This window comes from Crocuta crocuta, unplaced genomic scaffold, assembly GCF_008692635.1.
Source record: "Crocuta crocuta isolate KB4526 unplaced genomic scaffold, BGI_CrCroc_1.0 scaffold151, whole genome shotgun sequence".
NCBI lineage: Eukaryota > Metazoa > Chordata > Mammalia > Carnivora > Hyaenidae > Crocuta > Crocuta crocuta.
Window position 1 is genome coordinate 1,282,269 of NW_027527942.1, and position 10,187 is coordinate 1,292,455.

A 10,187-nucleotide genomic window follows, 5' to 3' on the forward strand; every position below is an offset into this window, starting at 1 on the left:
TGCTGTAAGGGGGGCCGTTGTAAAACCACAGGGTCCTCCTTAGGAGGGACCGTTCTTTTTCAGTTTAGATTTCCAGAACCTACCTTGTAAGTGTTTTTGAATGAATGCCCAATTAACTGCCTGATGGACTGGATTGTACTGGTTTGTTTTGTATTGCATGCAAAGGAGAGTACCTGGCACATGGTTGGTATTCAGAAGACTTTTTAGTTTTAATGAAGGAAAGAACAAATAAGTGAGCTACATATGGCAACTCTTGATTAGTCAGTAAGGTCTGGTGTTGGCTGTCTTCACAGGGTGAAGATCGCTCTGTGATCAGTAGAGCTGTTCACACCTGCACCAGCGGTGGCCTGAGGCCGGGCCAGCTCTCCACCGGTTTACTGTGCTGTGGTCTTTGAGTGGCATAGAGAGGAAGGAACATCTGGGTCTGAGCGAGTAGAGTTTTATGCATTTCACCTAACCTTGCAGAAACTGCCCCCTTGGTTGTGACATGAGACCCACAATGCAAATTTACCAGGGTTTCTCTGGGGATCAACCAAAATCATACATGCTGTGTAGATGTTAAATATCGTTATTTGTCGAGGAAAGACAAGGATTCTGAGATTATGGCAGTGCTTCTCTTTTTAGGAAAAAAGTGTATGAAAATGTCTACTGGTTTTGTTCTTAAAACTGATAGTTAACTAGTTTGGATGCATTGATTTATTTACTAGGTTATACTTTCTGGGGTTACTGTTATGCAAATTCAGTAGAATTACATGTTCTTATAAATCCAAACTATGCAATTATCAAGCTTCCTTTATTACTCTTAGGTAAATGACTTACTGAAAGTCATTTAGCCAACTTCTTAAAAAGTTTAATAATTGGATAAAATGAATCATGGTTATCATCAAGATAGGTTAACCTAATTGCTTAGGGGACTTCAAACTAGTCTCCATTAGTAGCTTCTCTGTGTGTTTACTAAGACAATGAGAACAGTAAATTACAAAATAATGACAAGACATTAAGGATGACATTAAAAATACATTTTCGCATAAATATTTGAAATTGCAAACCTAAATGAAACATCAAGATTGTGAGTTTAAAGACCTAAGAAGACTCAGTGTGAAAAAGCTTGAAGTGTTGCTGAGAAGCTTAAGATGACAGGTTATGTTCTAATGATCTTAGAATTAGGAGAGAATAAAGAGATAACCTTAAATCTAACTGCTGGCTTTTGTTTGTTTGTTTTGTTTTTTTAGTAGATGTAAAGACTGAGACCAAGAGGGGTTAAGTGAACGCTGTCCAAAGTTTGAACAAGTGAAAGTAAATAAATATTTAACAGTGTTAATAAATATTGAGGCAGTGGTACAGGATAAAATATAAACTCCAGAGAGTAGGGAGTAGAGCCTGTGGTACATATACTCTTGTTTTGTTACTTCATAAAATTGAACCAGTGAAAACAAATACAAATACTAATACTTGCTTCTGGTTAGGACTTTTTCCAATTAATTATTCACTGAAAGCAACGTAGTATTGTGAAAATCTGGCCCTGAAACTAAAAGCTTGAATAACCTTAGGCAAATCTTGTGGTCTTTAAAATCCTGAGTTTTAAAAATAATTGTAGAGTAGAAATAAATCATGTGTGTTAACTACCCCATAATCACAAGGTATATACAAAATCACTTAGAAAAGAATAACTTCGGTCCAAAATGTAATTTTTCCAATAATATCACTCTACTTACTATTATTTTTAATGTTTGTTTATTTTTGAGAGAGGAAGACAGAGCGTGGGTTGGTGGGAGGGGCAGAGAGAGAGAGAGACACAGGATCTCACGCAGCCCCTGTGCTAACAGCAGAGAGCCCTGTGTGGGGCTCAAACCCACAAACCGTGAGATCCCGACTTGAGCCGAAGTCAGATGCTCAAGCGACCACGCCATCCAGGTGCGCCAGTAGCACTCTACTTACAAGGGTGCTCAAGTGTTGGGCCGTGGGACCAGGGGCCATGAATGGATACATGCTGTGAGGCGGCGCAGTGTTTGGCCTTGTGATGAGTTACTGCGGTGGTGGCAGTGCTGGTCCTGGCTGTCTGAGACCCTCTGCCCCTTCTGCAGAGCCCATGGCGGGGGCACCTGTAGCATTCGGTCTCCCTGGGCTTACCTCAGAAGACCTGTAGAGTGATCGCTAATTTATAGTGACCTTTCAGTGACTGCAAAGTTGGAGAAGATCAGTCTCGACTGAATGGTTATGAGGAGGACCTACTTTAAAACATACTGCCTTTGATACTTTGGTAGCAATAAACTCAAAATATTTTACTGTCTCCTTTTCCCTTTTGCTGGAGTGGGTCTCAAGAGGAGAGCTGTTGTCCTGCACTCCTGGAGGCACTGGGGAAAATGTCGGGGGTCGTCACAAGGGCTGTGTGACACTGTGTTTCGGTAGTGCTGACACCTCGTGGATGCCAGAAGGGCTCCTCCAGGGAGGAATGGCCCCCCCACAGTGTGCAGCACATCTTCCTCTGAAGAAGAGTGTCATTACAGTCCTGAATCGAAGGCCCACGACTTGCCAGAGTCTCCGCTCTAGCGCGACAGCATGCTTCAGTACACAGAGCATTTCTGTAATTACCACTGGTTTTGAAATGTAGATTGACGTCTTCCTAGCTAGGCAACCTTCAGCAAGATATAAACGTCTTTAATGCTCTGTTTTCTCCCGTTTATAAAGTTGGGCTAATGCTGCTGATTTTTCAGGGCTGTTGTAAGGGTTAAGTGGCACGATGTGTATCTGACGTGCTTAAGGCACATGGGAGCAGCTCAATAAACGGTGGTTTGCTTCCTTCCGTGAGGAGAGATGTGCGGCTATTCCACACAGATGTCTTCTCTACAAAACGATGGAGAAGTGAGTCAAGTGATTCTGCAAAAAGTGCAGAGATACACTTATAATTCTTACTGGGCCTCCTTGGTTCTTTCACATCAGACTGGTTGAAATGCCATTGGCTGTTTTTAGGACGGTAGGGCAGGATCAAGGCCCTCGCATAAATTGAGGTGGCTCACCTGGGTGTGTTTGATGGCAACTGGAAAGGGACCCTCACCCCTGCTTGTGGGCAGTGCCACAGCCTTTGTGGAGTTCCTGGGCCTCCCTCTTCTGGGGTCCGATATCAACCCAAGAGTAGGGCGGTTAGAGACCACAGGAAGTAAGGGAAGGTGCCCTCAGCCAGGGATGGGCTGAGGGGCAGGGAGGAGGTGGGAGGGGAAGTGTGCACCGGCCAGTGAGGTCAGGAACCAGGCCATTTTCTACTCACATGCCCTAGCCCTGGTGACAGTGAGGCCCATGTTCTGAAAGACTCCTGAAATCTGGACTAGTAGATGCTTACTGTGGAAGTAGAGCCCTTCACTGGGCCCAGAAAAATCCCCAGGCTCCTTTGAATGGCTCTTAGTTGCCCAGTGGGAATCTGGCCAGAGTGCACACCTCTCGTGTAGACTATGCTTCCTTCCTCCCCAGAGAAGGAATTTCTGTCCTTTGATCTCAAGGCTTGCTCTTGGTCCTTTGGCCTGTTTTATCCCCCTAGGATGCCATCTCTGCTCCCACTTCTGCCTTCACTGCTCTGTCAGCACGCATCTTGACATCATTTTCTCAGGAAAACCACACTCCTCTCTGGGTGTTCTTTCCACTGCTCTTATTGTATTGATTAATTAATCTAATAATTGTTTAGCTTTCATTATGTGATGACTATGTTAGTCCTCCAACTAATGTATAAAAAGACTTGATTTTCTATTATGTAATTTTATATTTGAGTTTGAGTTCCAATTCCATTATGGTAGGGGAACAATTTAACCTCGGAACTTTACAGACCTTTTCTCCAGTACCCATCCCCGCCAGAGGGTTAAGCCACAGTTCCAGGATCTAAATCATGAGGAGGGGTAGATGAGGTGGAGGTGGAGGTGGAGGGTCAAGGAGAGTACTCGGGGTGCTCACAGTTGTCTTTGAGGAGCTGACTGTCCCTGCTTGTACAGTCCTTTCAGGACCAGCATCTCCCTGCTGCTCACACTCTCCAGGGATACAGGAATCTTGCAAGTTAGAATTGGTCTTCTTGGCCTCGACATTCCACGCCACTGAGGGCCTCTCAGCATGGCTAGGGAACAGGGCGAGAGTCTCTGCTCCGGCACCAAAGAACTTCTTCCCTGCACCAAAGAACTTCTTCCCTATCTCCTTTCCCCTCACGCCCAGCCAGGAGTGTCTCATCCTTGTGGAGGGGAAGTCTTAATCCTCTTCCTTCAATATTTCTCCAACACTATTTACACTTGAACTTTCATTTTTACCTTTTACTTCCTTAGCAGATTCTCTAAATTCTCTAGGAGACTTAAGCCTTTTGGAAAATAAAGAATCCTCCCCTGAGGCCATGAGCACACAGCTGTCTATCTTATTTGAAGGATGAATGAAAAAAAAAATAGCAGGGAGGGAAGTCCTATAATATCCCAAAGCATGACCCAGCCACAGCTGTCTGCCACTCAACTGCTGGTCGTAGGGACATAAGCCTAAATAAATATGAAATTAAAGCACACCCTATGGGTGTCCAAATGATGTAACTAATTGCACAATATTAGAATTACTTTTACTTCAGCATGTATTTTTGGGGTGCCTGTGTCCCTTGTGACATTTTCCAAGATCCTTTAAACGTCCTGACACTTAGCCTGGGTGGCTAAGTTGGTCTAACTCTTGATTTTAGCTCAGGTCATGATCTCATGGTCGTGAGATTGAGCTCCATGTCAGGCTCTGTGCTGGGTATGGAGCCTGATTAAAGATTCTCTCTCTCCCTCTCCTTCTGCCCCTCTCCCCAGCTCATTCTCTCTCTCAGAAAAGAAAAGAAAGTCCTGACACCAAACTTCTATCCAAACCTATATATCCAAATTGGAGTATTAAGAGCACAGGAGTGGGAGGGAGCCACACCAAAACGGTTTGTTCCTCCTCCCTGTCACCTACAGGGTGTGTGTAAGTTGATTCACCTTTTCTGTGAAAGAATCTCCCTATTACAAAGCAAGATAGGGAATAACTTCTGCTTGTGTTAGGAGAAAAGGGTGTGTTTTGCATGTTGTTCCCTCCCCCCTTGTTGTTTGTCGTTGTTGTTGCTATTACTAATTTACTGTTTTCCAGAAAGGAGAAAATACACAGCAACGAATAGTCCTGGGCATATAAAAGTTGATTTCGTTTCTTCTTAAATCACACATTTTGTTGTTTTTAACTCTCGAGTTCTGTATTGCAGCATCTAAAGTTCTTGGGTGTTCTTTAACGGAAATATCATAATCCTTTCATGGCCCTCATCTGCCTGTCGGTTCATGCAGTCTCGCTCTTGCAGCTGTCTGAGGCAGAGCGCTTCCTCGCCACGCACTGTGTCATGTTTCCGTGCATATTAATGAAACTACAACTTTCCTATTCCAACCTAAACACTTCGCTGCCACTTCAGCTGATTATGGCCTTGGATAATTGCCACAGCGAATCCTGTATTTAGTGGAAACAAAATATATTGATGACAAACATGTTGCCTATCAAAAGCCAGAAAGATGGATCTGAATACAGATTGTGCAGTAAAAACAAGTATGTAAACTCATTAGATAGACAAGATGTAAATTTACAGAGCATGGGGAGAGTGACGGGGACAGCTTCCCATCTGAGGGAAGAGGCAGTGTCAGGCTTCATTACTGAGAGAGCTTGGCTAGAAAATAGATTTTTCAGGGCATGCTTGTGTAGAGGGGAGTATTAAATCACCTAATTCCCTGGGAGGTGGCGGCACGGGTGCCCAGGGGCCAGTGGAGTGGCTGATGGGCCAGAACCACCGTAGTCATGATTGTTTCTGGGGGTGCTTGTGTTCCAGCCCTGCCTAATCAGAAGAGTGAACTAGTACTGTGACACCCGAGCTGTTCTCAGCGCGAGGTGGCTGTCCAGTCTGTTCAGACTGCTAGAACAGTACCGTTGACCAGGTGGCTTAAATGACAGACATTTATTTCTCACAGTTCTGGAGGCTGGGAAGTCCAAGATCAAGGCGCCCGCAGATCGATCCAGTGTCTGGTGAGGCCCAGATTCCCGGTTCGGAGGCAGCTAGCTTCTTGCTGTGACCTCCCATTGTGGAGGCAGCGAGGGAGCTCTCTGTGTTCTCTTCTGTAGGGGCACTAATCCCATGCATGAGGTGTCTACCCTCATGATGTAATCACCTCCCACAGGCCCTACTTCTAAATACTGTCATATTGGGGATTTGATTTCAACATACGAATTTTGGGGGGACACATTCAGTTTATAGCACTGGACTTAAAGTTAAAAAAATAATTCAGTTTTCATATATTGTAGACCTAACCTCAGATGGATGCACACATGGGTATCTTAGCTCAAAGCAAGCTTCCAGGACTACAGTGAGAGAGAGACAGACAGACAGACGAACAGACAGAACTTATAGGCTAACTCCTAACTGTCTTTAAAATCCTGCCTGAAAAGTGACTTATGTGGTAGGGTCAATAATGACTTCCCAAAAGATATCCCTGCCCTAACTGTTTAAACCTGTGAATGTTACCAAAACCAGAACTTTGCAGATGTGATGGAGGTAAGGCTACTGAGGTGGGGAGATTCTCTTGGATTATCAGGGTGAGTGCAGAATGCCATCACACGCATCCTTATAAGCCGGGGGAAGAAGGAGCTTTGACACAAACACGGAGGGGAAGGCACTATGGAAGGGGAGAACGTGTGATGTGGCCACAAGCCAAGGATTGTGGCAGCCATTCTTTTAAACTCGAAAGAGGCAAAGGGTGCGGGGGTGGGGGGATCTCTCCTAGAGCCTCTAGGCTGAGTGTAGCTTTGCTAACACCTTGATTTCAGCTCAGTGAGACTGATTTCAGACTTCCAGTTGCCAACTAAATTTTAGTGGTTTCAAGCCACGTAGTCTGTAGTAATTTGTTACAGTGCCAATAAGAAATGAACCCAACTCTCTGACCTCTCACTCGGGGTGGGTGACTTCTACATGTTTGGCAGCACCAAGTACCTGGTGCGTCAGGACACTACTGGCCCCGCTGAGTAATGTCTTCTTTCAGGGTCTTTGGCCTGCTAGATGGCAGTTCTGTCAGTACGAGGAATCTACGAGTCTTACTCAATTTTGTAGTCCCAGAACCTAGCACCTGCTAGATACTTTGTAAACAATTGAGAAATATAAATTTGTTGACATCATATTCTCTCCAGTATTTAAAAGTTGTCTCAGTTTTCTGGAAGGTGTATGTGTGTCTCATACTGATTGTAAAGAGCCAAATTCCTGAGTCCCCCAAACAAGTGGGAGCTTAAAAAGAAAAAACAAAACAACCTTCTCTTGGCACTTAGCCTATGTTTACAGAAGAACTGACATTTGGAAAACAATTTTATATTTAAAATTCTGAAGATCCTGATAGGGTCCAGGACATGTACTCCAAAATATGGCACCCTGGCATTTAAATAGTTTAAGCTGAAGGAATTTGAGCAATGTCAGGTGCTGGAAGGCCTCTCTGATCTCTCTTTCCTTCCTTGAAGCAGATCGGAAGACATTCCTGGGAGATGTGCCCTCCCTAGACTCACAGGGGAGGAGTATCCTTATTTCTAAGACAGGGATGCCCAGAAGAGTCCAAACAGGCAGGCCTTTCTGTTTCCCCTGGTTTATCTTTGGCTCATACCCTTTTGTTCTATCACACTTTCCCAGGACTTTCCATTCTTCATCAGACCTGGCATCAGCATACTCGGGTTTCACTGCTTACAAGGCTTCCTGGTCACGTGACACGTACATTACACATATATATGCTTTTCTCTGGTTAATGGATCTTTGCTTAGAGAGCCCAGTGAGAACCTAGAAGGGTAGAAGGAAAAAGAACATTTTTTCTTCCCTGCTGTGTAAAGTTTGAGTAGTAAAACTACACATCCTAGTATTATTTACGTCTCTTATGTTTGGCTTTGGTTTTTCTAACTGGTCTCCCTGTCTCATTTTACCTTTCATGTCCCATTTCCACAGGGTAAAGTTTAAACTTGATAGAGGTACAGACACTACAAAGTTTAGTTTCCTAACCTCATCTCCTACCACTCACTTGTATGTAAACGTCTCTGCGTGAATCTAAAAGAGTGTCCATCCCAAGGGCCCAGAATGGTGGTTGTTTTTGGTTTTGTTTTTGTTTTTATTTTTCTGCTCCTGATCTTTTTCACAAGTTACTTTCTCTACTTTCAGGACTGTTTTCTCTCATCTCTACTTACCCACACACCCTTTTTCCTTCAAGGACCTGATCAAATGCCACTTCTTTGAAGCTTCCTGACTCCACTGTTGAATAATTTATCAGAAATCTGATAACATTTAGCTTTATCATGTATTCTGATTTCACTAAATGGTGAGAATCTTTTTGTGTTTGGATTACATGTCTTCTCATCTAGAACAGAAATGAAGGTAGAAAGTTGGTTCTATTATGTTGCTAGAGATAGATATTCAAGAAATATTGCATGATAAATTAACAATGCCTGGAAACTACCTACATAATATAAGATTATTTACTGAAGTCTCAGTAGCTAAATAAAGCATGTTCTATAGTAGTGTAGTTAGACTAAAAGGGAAAGTAGTTGATCTCCTAGGATGCAGCCTCCACATTCTGATTCCATGAAATTTCCTTTAAAGGTTTTTTTTTTTTTTCCCTGAGTCTGACATTGAGCTCCCTTAATAAAATGCTTTTGTAAGAAAATGATCATCTATAAGATGAAATAGCTCAGACTTTGGGAAATGTGCCTGTATCAGGCTGTGTCTTATCTTAGTATTATTGGTGCCCTAGAGTCCAGACTGCACTGTGCAGTGACCACTGAAGGGAATGGATGTCATCACTGTCAGGCATCATGGGCAGAGAAATCCTCAGACAGTGAGAGCTGGGCACTGAGGCTTACCTCCTGGGGCTGGGAGTGAGTTGGCCTGAAGAAGCTTCAAATGGTTTCAGGACCGGGACTGAGCTGCTTTTGGTCACCTGGAGGCATGCTGAGGACGGCAGCCAGAGCAAGTGTCTGCTTTTTGGCACTGTTAATGCTATCAGTGGGATGGATGGTGGTCAGCTTCTAACACAGCCAATACCTGGAGGAAATGATGGTAAAGTCTTTTGGACACAGGGAGATGTATTTGGTTTTTGGCTTTATTTGTTAATGGTAAGAGTAACTTGGGATCATAATCAATGCTTTAGGGATTTGGGACATGAGAAAGGGCCGTGGGAATGACCAAACTTTCTGCTAATCTAGGTAGGCAAGTTTTAAAAATTGGCATACTTGGGAATAATTTGTTTGCCCTATGCTAATGAAGATAGACACTGACTGATACCTGTTGGTAGGGTTGTACAGCTTTCCTACAGGGCTTGGTCAGCTTTCGTACCCCCACCCTCTGGTACTGGTACTGGTAGCCAGATCCTGCCCCCTGGAAGTTCCTTTTTCTCTCCAATACTCAGACAAGCACTCATTTAGTGGCCACATGAAGTTTGAGCCAGTACTATATAAGTAGAATTGATACGTGTAACTTCTAAGCACTTTCTCTCTTTAAAAAAAAAAAAAAAAAGNGGAAGTTCCTTTTTCTCTCCAATACTCAGACAAGCACTCATTTAGTGGCCACATGAAGTTTGAGCCAGTACTATATAAGTAGAATTGATACGTGTAACTTCTAAGCACTTTCTCTCTTTAAAAAAAAAAAAATAAAGCAAAGCTGCTGTTGGTCTTTGTTTCTCCCCACTCCATAGGCTGCTATATTGACCCAGCCTCTGTCAACGAAAGCAGTGCCCTAGGGTAATGCAGAGGGACAGATGGAAAGGACTTAAGCTCCTGAATGAACTCCTGAAATTACTTTGCCATACTGACCTGCCAGGCTGTTTTTTCATGCCTTTGTTTTTGCAGTGTCATTTTTTATTATAAGTACTACAGAATTGCGATTTAACATTACAAAAAGCCTTAAATATGTGGCATTCCTTAGATATTATTAGGCAGTGGATAATGAAAGAATACAAGTTGCAAATATTGGAAAGCTGATAAACTTTGTAATGTCAGGGCCACATTTGGTAAAATTGTCTTCAACATTCGCGTGGAAGACAAACCCCATGTCTGTGTAAATCATTAGTCCTAGAGAAAGCAGTTGGAAAGAGTGAGAATCTTTGTGTGCTGGTTGCTCTTTGCTGCTTTTCACAGGATATTGTAAGAAAGAAATGATACCAGGAAGG